At 36.7% G+C, this 21,717-nt stretch overlaps 1 protein-coding gene across 4 annotated transcripts in view; it reads left to right on the top strand.

The window, feature by feature from the left end:
- LOC128860698 (receptor-type guanylate cyclase Gyc76C-like) overlaps positions 1-21,717 on the top strand; it is a 150,188-nt gene that overhangs the window by 78,053 nt on the left and 50,418 nt on the right. Inside the window, exon 1 of one of the 4 annotated variants that reach the window (XM_054098367.1) lies at positions 20,997-21,014. The exons of the other annotated variants lie outside the window; for them this stretch is intronic. The gene's annotated coding sequence lies outside the window, so the exon portion shown is untranslated. Of the gene's footprint in view, positions 1-20,996; positions 21,015-21,717 lie in introns of those variants that run through there. 4 annotated transcript variants of the gene reach the window in all.

Raw genomic sequence — 21,717 nt, forward strand, 5'->3', positions numbered from 1 at the left:
TTCGGGAGTCGGTAGTTTAGGAAGATGGTATGGGTATCCCGATGAATGTAGTACATTCCCATGACAGCCGGCTTAACATTACCGGAATGACTTGGGGTTTTCCCGACCAAGTACTACCGTCCCAATAAACTAGCCCTGTCAAGTGCACCGTACCTAATTTTCTTACTCTTATTGGCTCTGCGGCATGTGTGGACTTGCTTCATTGCAATCTACTTTGATAAAGATGAGCTGCTTTAAGATTTAATGTTACCTCGTGCTGAGTATCCAGTTTACCTAAGACCAAGGCACATTGAACAGGTAGTATCAATAGAGCAGCTGATTTGTATTTTCCCATTAGTTTGGTCTCTAAATTTGAAATTTTTTTTAAATTACTTTGACCGGTCAACCTTAGTTAATAAATTTTGCATTGCACTTGTTGTTTTTGTTCTACTTCTACCTCCTCTTCAATGTGCCTTTCCTGAAACGATTAATGGTGAACAGCGTAACTTTTCTTGCTCTGGCAGTTCTCAGGATTCACTAAATACAAGTATAGGGAGTCAAGTAAGGAATGGAAGAGTTTCTCAGTAATAGCCCGCTTAATACCAACTAATTAATTATCAAACGGTGCTTAGAGAACAGATGGGAAGGCCACCTTCTCCACACACTTAAGGAAGTATTTGAGCAAAATCGAAGAAATTTATTACAACACCAATACATTTTATGAGCGTAGTTACTTGCTGTAAGCACATGTCAATAATATTGCGTACGATACTTGTTACTGCTCCGAACGCAGTGCCAGACCTACCGTCTCTTTAGAATATCTGTGAGTGCGAAGGTTTTAAAGATTTATTGCATGACAAGACGCCGATAGGAATTTTTCATAGTTATTTTATAAATCTGTTTCAGAACTAAAATCGTTTGAAGAGTTTGTTTTTATTTTTACTTTATTAAAAATACAAATATTCAACTCCGTAAACTGAGCGCCTCGATCACTAACTTGTGGCTCCCATCGGCTCTGACCTATAAATAACTCAGTTACAGCCAGTTGCGGCAAACGAGTTCCACACATTCAATTTATTTCACTGTCTTTTCAATTCTAACAAAAACAACAATAACATGTACAACTTTTATGTCAACAACAACAACTAAATTTAAATTAACCATAGCCACACTCGCAAACAGTCATTCACTCGCACACACTCGCTCGCTCCTAGCTATGAAAAGATTTTATTAATTCTATTTTTAGTTGCAACTTAAAACCTTACCGGGTGTGTCACACGTCTGTCTAGTCATCGGACAAAGTTGTTGTAACGCCATTTACTGTCGTTGCGCCGGCGCTGTAGCTTCGCTGTCGCCACCGCGTTGCATGACACGGCGGGAGTGGCTTAGACGAAATAAGTTGTTAAAAAAGTCCCGAATACAATTGATTTTTAGAAAATGTCGGTTAACTATTAGGCGCTGTGTTAAAAGTAAAATTATTACAACGAAAAGTGGATAGCTGAGTCAATTAATTACGATAACGAACATAATCTAGCTTCAATCGCGGTAGCCGTTGGAGAAAACAAAGTTACACCTAAAGCTACCTTCCTTCGTGATTGCAGTCTCGAAATGTCTCCAATTAATTCATTGAAGAGAATATTCAGTCGCCTATTTAATGTGTTTTTTGTGATTGTAAGTCCATTGGATCGCTTCGTTAAATTCACTGAGTCTGCTGTTGGACGAGTGCCTCGGCATTCGTATGGTCACTTAATCAATTTCGTATACAAACATACAACTAAATGGGCCATGCAAACACACATGCGACATTTTATGGACTTTTATGATTTGATAACTGCATTTAACAGTAAAAACGTCGGAAATTTATGCCAAGGCGGCTATAAAATTTACTAAAAATAACAAACTAGCAAACAAGGTAAAAAGAGGGTTAATAAATATTAGGTGCCAGTGAGAGAAAATGGCAAATGGTTGTGGTGAAACGCAGGATAGCCGAGCCAAGAATTCTTTAATAAATCGCTCCACGTTGCGAAGTGAAGATGATGATGATTATTTGTGGATAAAATAAATGTTCGAAGTGCATAAATGACCACATTTTTACATTCGGGTATGCATACACAGACATATATAGATACATGTAATGCTATAAATGAAGCTTTATTGAGTGTTGGAAAATAATTGAGAAAAGTAAACAACAAACGTAAAGAAAAAGTATATTTGTATATGTAATTATATATGAAATATATAAATGAAGTTTCTTCACTAATAAATAAATAAATAAAATAAAATAAAATAAAATAAAATAAAATAAAATAAAATAAAATAAAATAAAATAAAATAAAATAAAATAAAATAAAATAAAATAAAATAAAATAAAATAAAATAAAATAAAATAAAATAAAATAAAATAAAATAAAATAAAATAAAATAAAATAAAATAAAATAAAATAAAATAAAATAAAATAAAATAAAATAAAATAAAATAAATAAAATAAAATAAAATAAAATAAAATAAAATAAAATAAAAAAATAAAATAAAAAAAATAAAATAAAATAAAATAAAATAAAATAAAATAAAATAAAATAAAGTAAAACAGAATAAAATAGATAAACAAAAAATACAATCCAATAATGCCAAGCAAACTGAAACAAAACAGAAAGAACAAAAAAATAATTAATAAGGAATACAAAAAAAAAAATAAACAAATATATAAAAATTAAAAAAAAAAATTTTAAAAAGTAAAACAAATAAAGTATTAAAAATAAAAAGTAATTAAAATGAAACAAAATAAAATAAAACGAAGCAAAATTAATAAAAATGGATTAAATTTAAAATGAAGTATTTAATTAATTAAAATGAAATAAAATAAATTAAAATGAAATAGAATAAATTAAAATGAAATAAATTAAATTAAATGAAAATAAAATGTTGTAGTAAAGTTGACTGTGTATGTAGTAAATTTTAAGTTATAAACATTTTTGATTTGCTTTAGTATTTGTCATTCGTGTTTCTATCGGTTTTCTCGTACTGGTATGTATTTGACTTGTTCGTCTTCTCATTGGTGTTCGTATTTACATTCGTATTGATATTAATATTCGCGGTTATACTATATGCACTCATATTCATATTGGATATCGCATTTCTGTTCATGTTCACAAAAACTTCGTGCCCCGATGAACATCGCAATTTTCGCTCGCTTGGTCTTTACTTTGAGTGCAACTATAGGACTACAACTCTACCTTGGTGGCTGCTAGCTGAAACATTTCTGGATGTTGCCTCCCAGAAAATTCTAACGGTACTAAAGCGACGAAGTAAAATCTGTAGGTGACTAATAGCGCGAATACTGAACTTATGTTATTTTTTTATAGCTTTTAATATGTGTTTTTTTTTCTAAAAAAGATCTAATCTGAGAGCTATTTGCCTTTTATGCGTATTCAGTCTAAAGAGACAAGTGATTTTCTGTTGGGTATTGTTTCTAGCAATCCGTTGTCTCAACATTATTGTAAACGCTTTATCAGTAGAGAAAAACACAATTATTGTTGTTCCTGTGCTTTTGTCTTCTTTAAAACTAACAAACATGAGTGTGTACACACATACATAAATTTATATTGTATATATTTCTATTTTTATTAAATGTAGCTACATTATGATTTTTTCTCCTCACAAATATCACCTTAAATCTCTTCTTTGCCATGAAACTATTTTTGAACCAGAAGATAATAAATAATATGATATTTACCCAAATTTGTTTTTAGTAAGGCTTGATAGTTTAGGCTACGCTAAATAGTGTTAATGGGGATTGCCTTGTAATCACAAAGACAGAGTCTATAAATAGATACATACGTTAATGCGTAAAAATAGATGCGAAGCTTATTTATCAAAGTTACTAATCTGCTTTTTTCAAATATGTATGTACAAAAACAGAGCGCTCCGTTATTTTCCCACATATATAGACATAGGTGTATATGTGTATGCATGTATAAATACTCACATATACATATATATGTATCTGCATTTGCATGTAACTAAAGACAACAAACGAAGAAGACATCCACCGAAGTCGCTCGTGCAGTTGGGCAGTCGATCGGGTAAGCGGGCAGTTGTCGAAAACACACACCGCAGCAATCCATATAAACACACATGTTGTACTGTTATGTACATAAATATATATGTATGGATGTATGTTGCAGCAAAGCGATTTTTTTCTTTCAATTAATTTAAACATTTGTTTGTAACCAGAAACATTTGTTTACATACTTTTGGAAACGAGCAAAGTGTGGACTATAGCAGAATATATGTATATACATATGTATGTATGTTTGTATGTAAATGAACAAATTTGTAGAAAAAATTTGGGCACATTGACACTCCAACTGTATGGTGCGCGTGTGCTGCCGCCTCTTTGAGCGCCTCATGAACGTGGATACCCAGCCGCCTTTTTGAACTCTCAGCAGTCGCTCGAGTCATCGCCGCCGCTTTGTTTGCTTTTCGCTTAGAAGCCAGCATGCCATCGCTTTAAGCCATACCCTCTCTCCTCCCTAAAGGCACTTATGCATACAACTTTTATAGCAAACGCACATATACACACGCACGCTCAATTGCAAAAGCATTTGCATTCGTAATGGCGTTGTTTGCTGCGGCTGTTTAAGCGCCGCTGTTCTGTATTGTTGTGCTGTTGTGTTTATTTTTAGCGGCGTGTATTTTTAAATGGCCTTGAGGCGTGCACAAGCGGCTGTGTGAGTGAGTGAGTGAGCGAGCGGCACGGTGGGCGCCAGAACGTACACAAACAAACCCTCACATGCATGTACACACATCCATGCGGCCATTGTGCGCCTTTCATTACACGAGCGAGTGCTGATCTTTGTTGATTGTGCACACATACACACATGCCTATGTACGTACATTCGTAAGAGTGGCTGCACGAATATTAGACCCATTCATAGGTCTATTCTGCTTTTTGTTACCGGTAAATAAATATGCTGGCGACTTTTACACCCGCTTGGTATTCTGCTCAGCATTGTCACCTGCAGATATTGCTACCGACACATTAGTTGACGTTTATTCACGCGAATTTCGATAGAGACAATTTAAAATATTTGATTCTTAAGTTTTTACATATCATAATGTCCAGTTTATTGTTTCTCTGCGGAGATGGCAGTGGAGGCATCTTCGGGATAGCAGTGACCCATTTGATTCGCTCAGGAAATTCTTTAAAAACATTTTCGAATGTCGAAAGAAGTGGGAAAAATTTGAATTGAGCATTTTTTACCAAAATATATGCAAAGAACTTCTCTGCCTATATATATATGTATATATTTTGGGTCCACCAAGCTTGTAGCCAGCTTCATGCTATCGGCTCGTCTTTTTATGTCTCTCTCTGTGAGGCTTCGCTATGTTGTACCGCGGCGAGGTCTATCTTGTTTCTCTGTAATACGTCTAGAACGTCGCATTTAATAAATGCGATTTTCTACTCGGGATAGAAATTTTTTATAACTAATAAATTTATCATAAAAAGGGTTCACAGTTTCAAAGATGCCACTTTTCATAGTAGCCACATTTTAGTATTTGGAGAAATCTGTGTGCTCCACCTAAATTGTAATGCAGTTGTACGCACGTATGATTGATTTATACAATTCCATGCTTGCACATACTTACGTTTGTTAACAATATAGGTATATATTTTGTTTATAAGTTCAACGGATATCGTTAATATCATTGAATATCATTGTAATAGGTAGCATGAAATTATATGCATACGCATACATATGTACATATACGTATTAAAGAATTAGTATTTCCCATATATACATATATATACTATATATATATATTTCCCATTTGCTACGCTTGACTTACTTTTATTGATTATAAGGCTTAATTAGCCATTAATACAGAGTTTGTGCCATTCTCTCAGTTTAGTTCTTCATACAAAAACCCCATTCACACATTCTACTTTTTTTGATTAATTTAGACCCAGAACTTTTTCTTTCATTACTTTGTATGATTCTTTGTAAAAAATGGCTCTGAATCGAATATTATAACAGATCCTTTGTATGCATTCCACCATAATTACTTCGATGATAGTCTACTTTAAGGCGCATTGATTTGAATTAGCAGTTTTATGAGGTACTCCAGTACTTCATGACTAATTAACGCGCTACCATTTGCGGTTAATTAACATAATTTGCGGTTTGAAGTAAGTCTGCGCACAAATAACTCAGGCGTGAAATCATGGGGAAATGAAGTACACACATACATACACACAGTAGAGTACAGTTACTTACAATATAATATAATCAAATATTCTAGGCATAGATATTTCAGCAAAATGGCTTAGAAAAACTAATAAAAAACCTCTTAAAAAATATGCCAGTATTAAGACTTGGCTGCAAAACCTTCATGTCCGAGTACTCTAAAATGTGTCTGAAACAAATTCGACTAAGGTTTCGCTTCTCGCTATAGAACACTGAGCAAAGCATCCCTAATATCGTCCTCGCACCATGTTTGAATGTTTTTGTTGAGTGCCTGGTAAAAAATTCCAAATTTTTCGAATATCGAACACAGATTTTTTTGGCAACATTGCCTACTATATTTACTTTAAATTCATCGAAGTATTTTTCAAATTTTTACATTTTCTGTATCCAGTAGAAATGTGCCTTTGCTGCTGTTTTGTCTTTTTGGAGTAATCTTCCCTTTTTACAATGCGATGAACCTTGATTCTAGTTTTTTAGATAACTTGCACCTTCATCCGTGTTTAAATGACTGTGGCAAGCTCAAACAGATCCCGTTTTACTAACATCTCAATGTAATTTTCGTTTTTGTGCTCGACCGCTCAATTAGCTTTCTTTTGGAGACAATTGACCAGCAAATACTAACTTTTCTGATATGTTTATAATTTTTCCAATTTTATTCTGAGAAGTCCCCTTTTTATTGCTAATTCGAAGTTTTAGAATAATTTCAATCTACGGCGAGTATTATGAACTTAAAATATATTTTATAAATTCCAAATTTTGTTCTGTTTTATTATCACAGTTGCAAAAGCACACTTTTGCAAATTTTCGACGCAAGTTAGCAATACAACAATGAAAGTTATAATATTATAATATTTAACTGTTTTTTTAAGTCTAAATTTACGCAGAACAAATATTTTTCGATTTTACCACAAAATGGATATTTACGGATAAAATTACGTAAACAATGTTATGGCAATATTTTAATCAATTAAGCGTATTATAATAATATGGCAAATAGCCGATATCAGAATTTATGTACAGCGAACACGTATTTGACTGCGTATGTATATATTTACATATATGTGCACACATACATACAAATGCATCTGTGAAAAACTAATGAGTTAATAGTCATATAGTATAGCTTTAGGCGTATCAGTTCACACACTAGTGTTTGTCTACGTGTATAAATAATACAAATAAATATACAATAAATAAACTAAAATACAAAACAAAAAATACGCATACTCGGATATAAGAATCTACATTCAAATCAATTATTTCTTGTGGTTATTTAAAATCGCAATCGCGCGCGCCACACGGGCTTTTTCTAACTAAGTTTCTCATAGAACAATACAATGGGTAAATAATTAGAGCACAGAGACTTATAGACCACTTATTTAATTTTTCTTTAATGTCAATGATTTTTATAACCAAAACCATATAAGTTCCAGTTTCAAAAGTCAAAGTCAAGTCCATTTAGAAAAAAGTCAAAAAATTTGTATACAAATTTTAAACTTTCTAATAAGTATTTGTAAACAAATTTCCACTATGCAGTTTTATTTATTATTTATTTTTTATTCCTTGATAATATATACTGTTGGATGACAATTTTAAGAAGAACTGAAGAATTATTGTACTATAAAAAGAACATCTCTCTGCTCGTATTGTTGCTCCTAGTCAGAGCATAGGGCGGAATTAAAGACTCTTCAACGATTTCTGCCAGCCGCTGTATGTCTACTTTCATTCCAGTTGGCGGTATAAAAGCTCTTATTTAGGATTGTGCTCGTCCAAGTTTTTCGAGGTCGTATTCTGCGCCGGCTTCCTCGTGGGTTCCATTGAAACCGTTTTAGCAATTTCGTCGTCTTCACCACGGAGAGTATGCCCAAATCAGTTCCATTCTCGTCTTATAATTTCAAGCTTGATTGGGCAGCTATCAGTGAGCGAGAGAAGGTCAGCATAAGAGACTGTAAATGGCCAAGAAATCCTAAGGCATTTGTTAATAAACGTTTGCAGGCGTCTGTTTATGCGCTCAGAGATTAGCATTGGATTTTGAAATAAAGTGGCTCACGAACAGCGTTGATTTTAGATAATTTTTTTTTTTTTGTTAAGGTTCGAAAAATATTCTTTAAATATTTTTGTTCGACTCTCCACAACTAGTTGAAGCTTCCCATACGTATATCATTCATATTTTGTAATTTAAAATTTGTAACTCGAAAATTGAATTGGAAATTGAACTTTTACAATTGATAATAATTTTTCCAAGCAGCTTTTGCCAGCTGCTTTATGCAGTAGAACTTGTTATACTCATGCATGTATGTGTGTGTATCTGTAATTTCATGACTGCAGCAAATTTACGCGTACATCTGTGATTTTTGCCGCTATCAAATACAATAATCTTTCATTCAATCGATCCGTCTAACTATCGAACGATCGACTCAACGATCCATCTTCCAAAATGCCAGCAACGTCTAGCAAGTTTATCTACACAAGTATCGGTGATGATGTGTGTGTGTGTGCGTATGTATGTAGTGCAGTGTCACATCCAGTTTGCCACTGGTGGTTATTGCATATTAACTGCCTTTATCAATATGGTCAATATTTAGTGCCTTTTTTGTATGTGTATAGCTATCGCTTTTACCGTTTGTTGTTGTTGCTTTTCGGCGCATCCATTGATGTGGATGTAGTTTAATTTGCACTCGGGTGACAGCATGGCTGGCTAGTTAAATGGGCTGACTGTGAGCGAACGATAGACGGCAGCAAAAAGTAAGCAACTTACCACCGGGCAGCCGGCCATTGGTTAACAGCTGCCTTTGACTTTGCTGGTGTTATTGTTGTTTTTGTGGTTGTATATGCGGTTTGTTTGTTATTCAGCTGCTACTTTGATTGCAGCTTTTGCTGTTTGTTGGTCGTCCATTTTTTTATGCAATTTGTTGTTATTGTTGTCGCCGTAATTTGTCCATTTAGCAGGTTGAATTTAGTGCTGGTTAAAGCTGCTGCTGTCACAACTGCTGCCGCATAGTCTGTTGCCGTAGTTTCATCATAACATGCACACACTCACACACACTCGCATACTTGCATATTTTATATGAATAAGTGCTGCATTTTAAACTGGTAGTAATTTTTTATTGATCATTTTGCCTTCATTTCAGTAGTAGTGGCGTTAAATTTAAGTTTATTTATATAGCGCTGTGCTTTTACGAATTTCCTCCATGCAGCGCACGTACCCTGGCATTTATGCACACATACATGTACTAGTATACACCTATGTAAGTATGTATGTACGTGCGCTTTTTTATCTCTACTTGGTTTTCTTGCTTTTGTTTTTTATTGCTCTTGTTGTTGCTGTTGATGCCATGCCATTTTATTTATTTATTTTTCTTGTTGTTATCAATTTTTTTCTATTGCCGTTATTGTTGTTGAAAATTAATTACTAGTGTAATAAAAAATTCAAAGCTTGAAAAGGCAGTTTGCGATGTTTTGCTTTTTTAATAAAAGAAAACAAAAATCTTTTCCTTTTGTGGCTAATTGCATTTTCCATACCAATATTTTAATTGGAATTCAAAATTAAATTTAAAAATACTTATAAATCAGAGTAGAAATTTAGCCACCGGGGGTGTCTGTGTATAGCGTTGATTTTATTTTGTTTTTTCTTTATTATTAAATTTTTTTACTCAATTACTTGTATGTGCTTTTATCGTAAAGAAAGTAAACTCCACTATTTATGGGTTTATGAGTATTTAGGCACAAACTGCATTGATGGCAGGATTCAAAATTACCCGCAGTAAAATTTTTTAAATATTTTTTAACTATTCATTTTCGCTTAAAAATTGCTAAGAATTACATTTGAAAGCCGTGATCGCTTATGCTGATGGCATGTATGTAAGTGACCTCATTGCCACAGATGTTCAAAAGGCTTCGCCTTTTGAACTTATTTGATCCCGAAGTTCATTATCAATATGCACTGAGAGACTCTCAGTTTCTGTGAATGGCGTGAAATCGATCGACTTGGTTCATTGAGAACTGTAGGTGTAATATTTTCGGTGTTTCGACTGGTTGTTATCTCACTGGCACAAGAACATTGAATAGTGAATACGTTGACTCGAATTCATTCATCATATCACGCACAGCTTATCTGGCGAGGTAACTAATACGGCCGTCTTAAGAGTTTCGTAGTGGCTAAATCAGTATACATCGAACTTTCACGTTGGTTTACTTCATACTAATTTATCCGTCCGCTAAAAGGCGAAAAATAATAAAATATTATAAAAGTTGAAATACTATTCCTAAAGTAGGAATCAAAACTATGTTCCTCCACCGTTTTGCGGCTACCAGAATATTAGTTGTATTAAATATTCAATGTTGTTCGCTTTATTTCGACGATGAAACAAACACAGCCATAATTATCCTTATGCAAATGGTTCTAAAAAGTTTTCTGAGTAATCTTCTATTTCGTTCTGACCCGAGGATTTCCATTATTTTATTAACTCTTTCGATTGACCCGACCTATCAGTGCCGAATCGTTGAAAGCACCGCTTTGCTGTGGGATTATTAGCTAGTTCAGACGATTTATTTGTTTCTTACTTAATTTTAACCCTTTGCACTCGATTTATTTTCAAAGTTGTTGCGTGTCAACTTGTTATTATTTTTAGCTAAATGAATTAAAGTAATTTACAGTCGTAGAATTCAACGTATTATATTTATTTCATTAATTATTAATATAAAATGTTTTATTTTTTGTAATCTTTTACAGTGTGATACGTTTTAAAACAATTTCCAACGTGAAGAAAAGGATGTCTTTCGCATGTTTCGCAGAAATAAACAGTTGTCTTCCTTTCGCCCTTAGCTTTTCTGTTAGAACAGACCATACAATCATTATGTTTTTTTCCCGGATGAGGTACTAAAATGTGGAGTTTTCCATCAAGTCGATTCTCTACATCTGATGTTGATTCCGTGCACGACTTGCACTCGATTAACAAAACTTGACAAATTATAACTGTGTAAGATCTCGAATACCGTATGTATTTTACAGTTATTTAGTGCTATTGGTTACAGGCATACATTAGTATTGTCACCTCCAGTGTGACATACGAGTTGTAGAGTAAATTAGTATTGTCACCTCCAGTGTGACATACGAGTGCAAAGGGTTAATAATTGTTTTATGAAAACATATTTAATATTCTTAAAAAGCCATATATATCCTAGTTTCAAATCTTGTACAAATAAACAAAAATTTGTTTCATCAAACTTTCAATCCGAATTTTTAGAAAAAATTTCGTGCATGCGGTTCTATAACCCATTGAACCTTGCAAGTAAAAGTGCAAGAAAACAGTCTCAAAATTATCGTTTATATTTCATAATTTGTTTCCTAACGGTGTTGCGTATTTTGCCCATTCGTTACATGGAGAAAATAAATCTTCCGCAGATTCTTTCTCTCAAACACGGGAGCCAAGGGATCTTCATCAGATGTTACCATCGTCCCAGCTTCTGTACTATACGATAGGAAGGGCATTATTAGAGCTTTATAAAATATTTACAAATCGATATTATTTAATCTCCTATTTTAATTTCCTTTCACAAATATCCAAGAAATAGTACTCTACGATTTATTTAAAAAACAATTTGAAAGTTTAATTTTTTTGTTATATTCCGGGGGACCCTGAAACCCTTAAAATGTAAAAAAAATTAAATATTTTTATAATTCACCTAATACAAACAAATTTTTATCAAACCGGGGAATTGTGGGCGTGCAGTCGCCATTCACTCATATCACCCACAAATGGATTGTTTGCTTTTCGCCAGCCCGCAACATGCGCAAATAGTGGATGGATATCTATAAATAGCCCCTGCTGGTGATCACAAATGCAGCTGAGCAACAAATAAACCACACAAAACGATTTACAATTTCTGCTACTCCGAACTCAGAAGAATGAATGTAAAAGTGGGTAGAAGGAAGGATTGGTTACTACGAAAACGCTTTTTGTGCCAGGTCGCATGCAACCTCTTTAACAGAGCATTTTTAACAACAACAAATCACTTCATCAATACAAAAACTAACAAGGCAAACACTAAGCGTGTGGCGGAATTGTATACAGTTTTCTCTTACAGCTTTTTATCGCTTCTATTTGTGCGGCATGAATTGAAAACCTAGTAACGCACTGTCCTCGGATATACTACTTATATTTATGTATGTATATATGCGTTTATGTATGTCCTACACTTTAGTGATATTAACCTTTTTCAACGTTACATCGCGGAACATAAAAAAAGTTCCTTTTTCGCGATCCTCTTTACTTTCCACACACCTAAACAAGTAAAATTTCTAATTTGCTCCACAGTTGCGGTTTCTGCTGTCGCTCTTGCCCAAGTTTAAAGAGTTCAGAGTATGGCAATAGACGCAAGTAAAAGTAAGAGAGTCAAGCAGCGCTACCACACAACAAATGTTTGCAAACACAACTGAGCCACTGAGCGACTAAGCGGAGCGTAAGCCACATGTGCCACACTTTGGTGTTTGCGGTGGCACAGCTTCAACTGCGTCCAGCAAAAGCCAGATGTGAGCCACTGCCCATCAAGTCATTGTGGTTATCGCATGTGGGTAAAAAGTTAGTCGGGCAGAAGCATTAACAATTCGACTGCCCGACAAATAGGCGAATGGCGAATAGTCAAATAGCCATACAGACAGCCAGAGCGTTAGACCCACCAGCAGTCCGGTGAGCAGAGCACAAGTTAGTGACAGAAGCGTTTGGTCAACGTTAAGCTGACAGCTACGCCTTTGCATTTACGGCTGTTTACTTGCATACGTATATGTATTGCATGTGTATGTGTGTGTGCTGTATGCGTACACATGTGCGCTTAAGGATGTGTGCCTTGCCCTGGCGAACTGGTTGTCTCCTGCTCCGGTTGTCGGTCGCTTGCCTCGCTGATAGGCCGTCGATACGCTGGCTGGCTGACTGGCTCGCTGGCTAGCTGGTTGGTTGGTGGCACATGTGGCGCGCATTCAAGTATTTCCCCACGGTCTATTTTTAGAAAATCCAGTTTTGGCAGCAAGAGAAAATACAAAAAAACAAAACACAGAAAATTAAAAAGAAAAAAGGCAGAAGAAAAACAAAACAGTCGCAACGACGAGGCAGACAAATAAAAAACAACTATGTTCGCTCCACACGCACACACACACACATCGCGCCACTACAACGTGCTGCATTTCTGCGTTGCTGCTTTGCTTTTTTATGACTTTTTCAATGACTGCTACTGCTGTTGTGGTTGTTGTTATTGCTTTTGTTGACTACTTACTTGTTATTGAGTTTATTTCTTGGCGCTTTAGTTGCTGTTGTATTTCGTTTATGTTTATAGCTCGTTTACGCCAACTACCCGAGTAGCAGCAAAGCAACAAAGCAACAACAAACATATGCCACCTTCGCGAACAGCTGCATTTACAACAGCAATAACAACAAGCACACTACAAGGGACACACACCAAGCGTCGCACCTACAAGTTGTTTATCATTTCGCTGCTGCTGTGGCGCTCGCGCGGGGTGCCGATGGGTGGCTGGTCTCGCCTCGCTTGCTGCCTTCGTTTGCGCACCTCTGCGCATTTCCTTACCTTTGCTTTGTTGCCAAAATGTAAACCAATTGCAATTTGTTATTTATTTTTCATATAATATTTTTCTGTTTCCCATTTAATTATAATTTTATTAATTATTTCTCTCTGCCACATCCTTTTCGCATATTTTTCGTACTTTATTTACCAGTTGCGTGTTTTCGCGGGAGATGCTCCAGTTTGCATATTTTTACGTAATTTTTTTCTTGTTTTGTTTATAAGTATTTCTTCATTTTATTTCGTGTCTGTCCACTACACAACTGCACATATATGCACATACTTTTGCCTTTATTAATTGGATGCCGCCGCGAATTTCCTTCATCGCCCTTTGCGTTCTGCTTGATTTTTGGTAAGATAATAAAAACTTGCTCTTGAAATTGTTTTGGCTTTCATTATTTCAGCATCATGGATGTATTTTTAAATAAATATGCACATGTGGTTGCGAATGCCTAGCTGAGAAGGTAAACATGTTTGTATGTATGTAGTTCGAATTGAAATCAAAATTATTTCTGTTGGATGTTCCAGGATGTTGCCAGGATGTTCCAGGATGTTGCCATTTTTGAATAAAAAATACCTAAATGATTCAAAAAGGTAGTAAGAAAATACTACAATAGTAGCATTATCAGATTTTACTTACGTGATTATGTAGTTTCAGCAGTTATCATTTTCGGCGCCAACCCTCTTGGACAACTGTACGTCCTGGAGCTGGGACTTAGCTTTTTTATGGATCGTCTTAGAATATTAATGTCATTCGGCCAAAGAAATGATAGAAATAATTCAGCCTCTTCGGTAAAAATCGAGCCATTTGTGAGAATATCCAGCAGTGGGCTGTACGTTACTGGAACGACCCGGATTTATATCCGGCCAAGGACTGGCACCCCAGCAGCAGCGTTTCCTAAGTATTTATGAGGAAGGTTAATGCTGTTACAACAACAACAGTATACAACATCAAGAAGCTCTTGGAAAATGTAATTAGAGACCAAAGCGGCAGAGGTTGCCACATAACCTTTAAAACAATTTTTTACATAAATGATAGGGTATCATTTTTTGGACATTTGTAAAGCGAAATTTAAAGAGGAAATGAAAAAATAACGAAATGTTTATTTTTTTTTTTTAATTATTTAAACATTACAGAAAAGTGCATTTCCTCATGCGAATTCAATGGTAATTTTTATAGCGTTGGCAGCACAGGTAGATAGTAAATAAAAATACATATAAAAAATATGTGTCTAATTCTTTTGGTCATAGAACAAATTTAGTGCGTGGCATTAAAAAAGCAATTTTGCAATTTTGGGGCCTTCCTAATTTAGTCAGTAGCATCAAGAATTTTTTTTGTTTTGGTTCTCGGGCCATGCTATTCTCCATATACATATGAAAATTGCTCCTCTGTTTAAGGATATCATAAGATATTTATAGATTTTTTCCTTGAGTTTTATTTGCAAGCATAAACTTATGTTTGGAGCATCATTTTTTAGATGGTTTGGCATTTCAAAGGCAAGCTAGATCAAAATTTTAAAATTTCGCTAAACAAACTTCCAAAAATTAAAGGTTCTTCAAAGTATTATAAATTAATTAGGTAGTCTCAGTAATCTTCAAAAGAAGAGATGGAGACTGCTGAGCACTTTCTCTGCAAATGTCTGGGTTTGGCAGCTAGACGATTAAGGTCACTGGGCTCTGATTTCTGGCTGGAGATATCCGCCCGTTGACGGTCTCAAAATGGTATCAAAAGGGCGCTTTAGAGCTACTTGGGTAGTGCTAGACTGGTACTTCAACAATTTCATCTACCCACTTAATCTTCAGAAAGCCTTTTGTGCATTGTTAGTGCCATTTTTGTTTTGTTAAAATTAAATTATTTTTGCAACTTAGTGTAAAAGGGAATAAATTTGAGGGTTGCACTTCCACCTCCTGGCCTTTTGTGCCCTCTACTCACCACAGTAGCTCATCCAAACCCAGTTCTCTTAAAACCTGAAGCATAAGTGCAAGCGCTCCTGTGAATTTTATCCAAACATTTCTTCTTTGCTTACGAAAACATATCGACACTTTCGAATGTAACGCCGTATGATCTTTGCTCTCCCCAACAAGTTGGTATTCATTACAAAAACATGCATAAAATCTTAGAGCATCGCCGTCAAAATTACATTGAACAATGAATTGCTTTTCACCAAGCAAAGCCTGAATTTCAAAATATTTACTAAATTCGACAGTATTTCCATGCTTTTGCTGCTATCCTTTAAACGTACAACGCCTATGCCTTGCGTAGTGTAATTTTGTATATTTTTCTCAAGCCACTAAAGCAAAAGTAAATCAAAATTTCTATTCCATATTTCGAGTTTTTGTAGGGTCTACCTCCCAATTATGGGAATACATATATTTTACGCATACATAACCAGTTCAAGGTATTTTTTATGTGTTGAGAGTCTTTGACTTCCAATAAATTATTCGCTTCGAACAGACTGGTTTGCCTTTAAAGGGTTCTTTTTTACAGTTTTCGATATCAATTTTGTTCCTCACCTTTGGCACGAACTGTTAAATTATACAGAAAAAGCAAACTTGTAAACCTGTTCTTCATTTCACAGCTTCTCGGGCAGCAAGCGACCATGAAAATTCCAAATAAATTCACCCTTACTATTTTTTGTTACAGCCTCTCCCCTGCCATATTTTCCATCCAGAAGGAATAGTAAATTTCCCTTGCTGCTATTAATTCAACACTCTTGTAGGCCTTGTATTGCCCGCACCCATCCACCGTACACTCTGCTACACAATCTACATTCAACATTGCAACTGGTTTTCATTAATTTAATTTGCTGACTTTTCACCAAAATTGTAAATGCAGTTCTTTTTTTTAATTTCACTCGTTGCCCTTCAGCTTCACGCATCACATGGTAGGTGGATTCATTTCTTGTTTGTTGTTACTATTCCCTTATAAACATTGCCTGTAACAGTTCAGCAACTGTTGTTATACTTTTACTCCACTTTTGCGGCACTCGGCTGGCTGGCTGACTGGCGTTGCAGTAGCGCACCGAGTATCGTACGTGTGTAGAGCGTCATGTCAGCAAGGTGTAGCAGAAATTGTTGTTGTTGTTGTTGCTGGCGTTTACTAAATATGGCAAGAATCCCCAGTGCAACCTGTAAACGCCATTTTCGGATGTATTGGATGGAAGCGCTGCCGTGTGGCGCTCATGGCGCTTGCCTCCTGACTCGACACATATGCACCTACTTACGATGCCTGGTTGAAAGTGAAATTGTATTGCTGTTGGTGGCACGTCTGCCGCACGTATGTTGCTGACATGGTTAGCTGCTGTTGCATTGTTTGCTTTATTTTGCCGCCGATTGCGTGGAGTATGTGGCTGTGTGAATGCATAACTTGTTAGCAGCCACTGACACAGGCACAGCCACAACCACAGCCTCAGCCTGTCCAAGTGTAATGTATTGATGTGGTTCATTGAAAGGAGCTCACCGAAAATGGCAACTGATCAGTTGTGGTTTATTAAATTAAAACGGCTATTAACGCCAACACAGCAAATCGATCACCAACTAGTTAATAACTTGAAAGATGGTTGTGACTACTTACATACAGACGTACACACGTACATACTTATTTAAATTGAAATAATCACATTTTCGCCTGTTTTCCACCCCTCCATCATTCGCATTTGTTATTTTTTGCAGATAAATTCTAAAAATAATTTTGGCTGAAAGCGCAAAGATCTCTTAGGCGATGTCCGCTGAAGAACATAAAGATTGGAGGCAGTATCGATAATTAAATAAGAGCACAATTAATACAAAAATTATAAATATCAATCAAAGGTCAATTCATAAGTGGCCAAACTGACGATTTATGGAGGGTTTGGAACTTGCCTAATAAATGAAAAAAAAGATGTAAGATTTTTTTTTTAAAGAAATGAACTACTTAGTTACCGACACTAACATGATCGATAAACATGCATATTTACTTGGGTAACCTTAAAACTTTTTTCAGATAAAATTTATTACTAATAGCCATTTTCTCATCTTACCACCAAAGTTGATGAACTTTTCTTAACTTTAAAATCCACTTTAATTCTTTACGATTTCTTCACTGCTTGACGAGCACTGAAACTACGGCAAGGTTAGATTCACTGTTTTGTTGAACTATTTTCAAAGCTGATAATACAAATTATTCCTCCTTTACATCGCCTTAATCACTTACATACTTCACTTTAAAGATAACTAAAAATCTTAAACGGTGCATGAATCAAATTTAAATATATCATCCAGCGAGTTTAAAAACCTTTCAGGAAACGTAAATGCGTTCATTGGCGATGGAGTAAGCTGCAATGATAGAGAAAGAGAGAGAGTTGAAAAAACAGCAAACATATTCCATGGTGACCGTTATTCAGCTCTGAGCGAATTTCACAGAATCAGCTGATGGGCTGTCGTCACTTGGGATGTGCTTACAAAAAAACTAAGATTGTGTTGGTGATATACGAAAGAAATCAACCAATGAACCCTCGATGCCGTTCGAACAATGACTTTTTGTAAGAGTGAGTGAGTACGTGTGAAATGATCGCACAGAATTCGGCTAAATCTCCCAAGTGGCGTGGCAGCCGAAGTTCCCCTCACAAATTTCTGTTTCACCATAGTTAAAGAGCGAACCTTGTAAATTTATCATCCATTAAAATATTATCTTTGTTAAAAAATTACATAATTGACCATTTAAACGATTTGTATTATACTCTGGTATTTCGTTCACTAAGCGCATATGCCTGTTATTCTGAACCGGCTTGTGAAATATTTAGGGGAAAGCGTATGCTGTGCATGTCCGTCTTTTAAATGGAAGAAAGCGCTCAATATGTTTTTCAGAAAACTTTAAACCTTTATTGTACGGAATTTGAAAGAAAAGTTGAAGTTACTTAATTATGTGAGTGCAACTGTATATGCTTATCGTACGAATAAAAATAATAGCCAGTACAGTTTTCAAGGCGGTAAAGTCTATATTTGAGTATGCCAGCCAAATGATTGTATTATATCAATGTAGTATTTAAGGGCATAAGGTCAATTTCTAAAGAAACAATACCAGAAAAATAAAGAACCAAACTATTTAAGAACTCTTTGCAAATTTTAGGCATCAGCTGATTATGTTTTGTGCGTATGTAACACTTGGGGGAACCTGTTATCCCTATAGGGCGCGTCCCCAGGTGGTGGATAGGGGAACGCCTCCCAGATATGGAAGGTAGGAGAGTAGGTCTCCCGCGAACCACACAGGTCGAAGACGTAAACTTCGTTAAAAAACTCCCTCAACCCAAGGTGTAACGCGACCCGTGCCTATTGGGTGGGTTTGGCAGCCGGGGGATAAAACTAGGCTGTCTTTTAACGGAGCCCTCCTGACACCAGGCCGCCTCAGGTTGTAACGGTGGCCTTACCATGGTATGGGGCGCTGCCATGGCGGACCGTTTATTTCCCCTAAATCCTCATTGGTCACCGCACATGGCGACATGTGCAGCCTTCTGGAAGGGCAGGTGACCGTACGAAACAGAATGAACAAACAACAAAAACAAATAAAAAACTCGGATAAGGCTACAAAGAAGACGGACAAACGGACGGACACAAACCCAAAACGAACGGATAAACGGACGCACCCATTGACACAACAGTTGGGCAAATGAACAACACGGACCGACACCAACGAACTGAGAAAGTTGGGAACTTCCTCAGAAGACGAACTCTTGGCCTCAAGACAAGACTCTTGGCCTCCCATCCGCTGATGCCAAGGGGCAGAAGCGCCAAAACGTTAAAAAAGGTCCGTCCAGGTATAAGCTTTACCAGAGGTCTCTGACTATTCTCGGAAGAATAAACAAAAATGAGGCTGAAGGGAAAACTCATCCAAAGGACGCGGCCGATAAGGCAAGGTGCCAAAAAGTAGTCGATGAGTACCGGGCGTTCCAGGCCACCCAGAAGGCAGAAGCCGTGAAACGCAATCGTTCGCAGGACGAAAGCGACAAGCCAACAAAGAAGCACAAAGTGTCGGTTCACTCCGCTTCAATACCAAAACCAACCAAACGCTCATTTAATGAGGTGGCACGGGATCACCTGCAAATAGCGTTGGTTGATGAAACAACTAACCGCGGTAAACCTGCATCGGATAAGTGGTCCGAAATCGAGGCACGGCTGTCCCGCATTGTCGTCGATCACGTCATGGCGAACCCGGAGGGTCATGTGCCAGGTTTTGATTCAAAGGAGGTGGTCCGCGGATACAGGGTGATCAAGTGCGATGATCAACTCTCCCTTAACTTCCTGCAAACAGTTGTGGGCAAAATCCAGAGCGACTGGGAAGGTTTGAGGCTCAAACTAATCCCGGCCAGCGAAATCCCTCGACGGCCGAGGGCTCGCATCTAGATTCCGAACATGGAATTCGAAGCCAAGCAACTTATTCCATACCTGCAGGCACACAACCGCACTGTTCCGATGGATGACTGGAGCATCATCAAAGCGGAGGCTCCGCAAAAGAACAGTGTGTCCTTCCTTCTCCAAATATCGGAGGAGAGTATCGAGCCACTGGGAAAAGTGGACAATAAACTTCGGTTCGGCGTCAGGAAAACGCAACTGAAGATATTCCGATCTGCAAATCCGGAGGATGAACAGGACGAGGTTGACGGCGCCAACGAGTTGCTCACAGGCATGCAACTTGACGACGCCGAATCTACCAAAAACGATGGCGTTAATGAGCAGCACCCGGGAGTGCAGCTTGGCGACGCCGTCGAATTGTAAAGCGACCAGCAGCATGGGTCTCAAGGTTGTCCAAATAAACCTGCAGCACTCGCGGACTGCAACGGACAACCTAACCGTTCTCCTGGCGGAGGAGGACGTCGACAACGCTTTAATCCAGGAGCCCTGGGTGCGGAGCACCGAGGTGAAGGGGTTTACTGGAAATAACCACAACCTTTTCTACAAACGGACTGAAGGTAACCCCAGATCTTGTATTGTAGCTAAGAAACATTTGGACATATTTTTAATCCCATCATATTGTTCACAGGATGTGACGGCTGTGGAGGTAGAAGCCGCTGACGGCGTCGGCATCATACAGGCTTCCACCTACATGACACATGATCGGCCAGCACCACCCGAGGAGGCTCGTCGGCTTGTGAGTGAAGCCAGAAATAAGAACCTGCTGCTCGGATGCGACGCCAACGCGAGGCATGCGTTGTGGGGAAGCTCTGAGACAAACGACCGAGGTGAGTCTTTATATAATTTTATTATTAATACTAACTTATCGGTATGTAACAGGGGTAACACTCCCACTTTCACCTTTCCTAGTACGGAGTACTTCAGAGGATGGGAGGAAGTGATTGATGTTACTCTACTGTCTGAAAATAGTTCAGTAAGGGTAGATAATTGGAGGGTTAATTCCACTAAAAATATGCACTTATTTATGAATTTTTTTTGGAAAGATGATTCATGTAAATTTATTTTTCCAATTAGTATACTGTACACTCATATTTCAAAAATATTTTCAAAAATTTTCAAAAGAAAATATACAAAATTGAGCCGTTGACAGCAGATCTACGCAGAAGGCAATTTGCCGTGGACAGTTTTTCTCAGCATTGGATCATCTGAAATCAAAAAATCAAAGAGCTTTCATTTGGTAATCAATTGTTCGAGGTAACCCTGTCGAGTTTTTATTAAAAAAATTTTTTTTTCAATTTTTTTTAACATTTGAAGTAGAAGTGCGATTTTTAGACGATAAATCGCATAATATTTTTTATTGTAAAATAAATAAAAATTGAAAAAAAACAAAAAGCTCCCAGGGTTACCTCGGTAATTATGTAGAGAAAGTGTGTACAAAATTTCAGGAAGATCGATCGAGTAGATTCAGAGAAAAAGTGTCTACCGACTTGAAAAACGTCGTTTTCCAGAAAATCGATTTAAAGTTCGACC

Source organism: Anastrepha ludens, chromosome 4 (assembly GCF_028408465.1).
Source record: "Anastrepha ludens isolate Willacy chromosome 4, idAnaLude1.1, whole genome shotgun sequence".
NCBI lineage: Eukaryota > Metazoa > Arthropoda > Insecta > Diptera > Tephritidae > Anastrepha > Anastrepha ludens.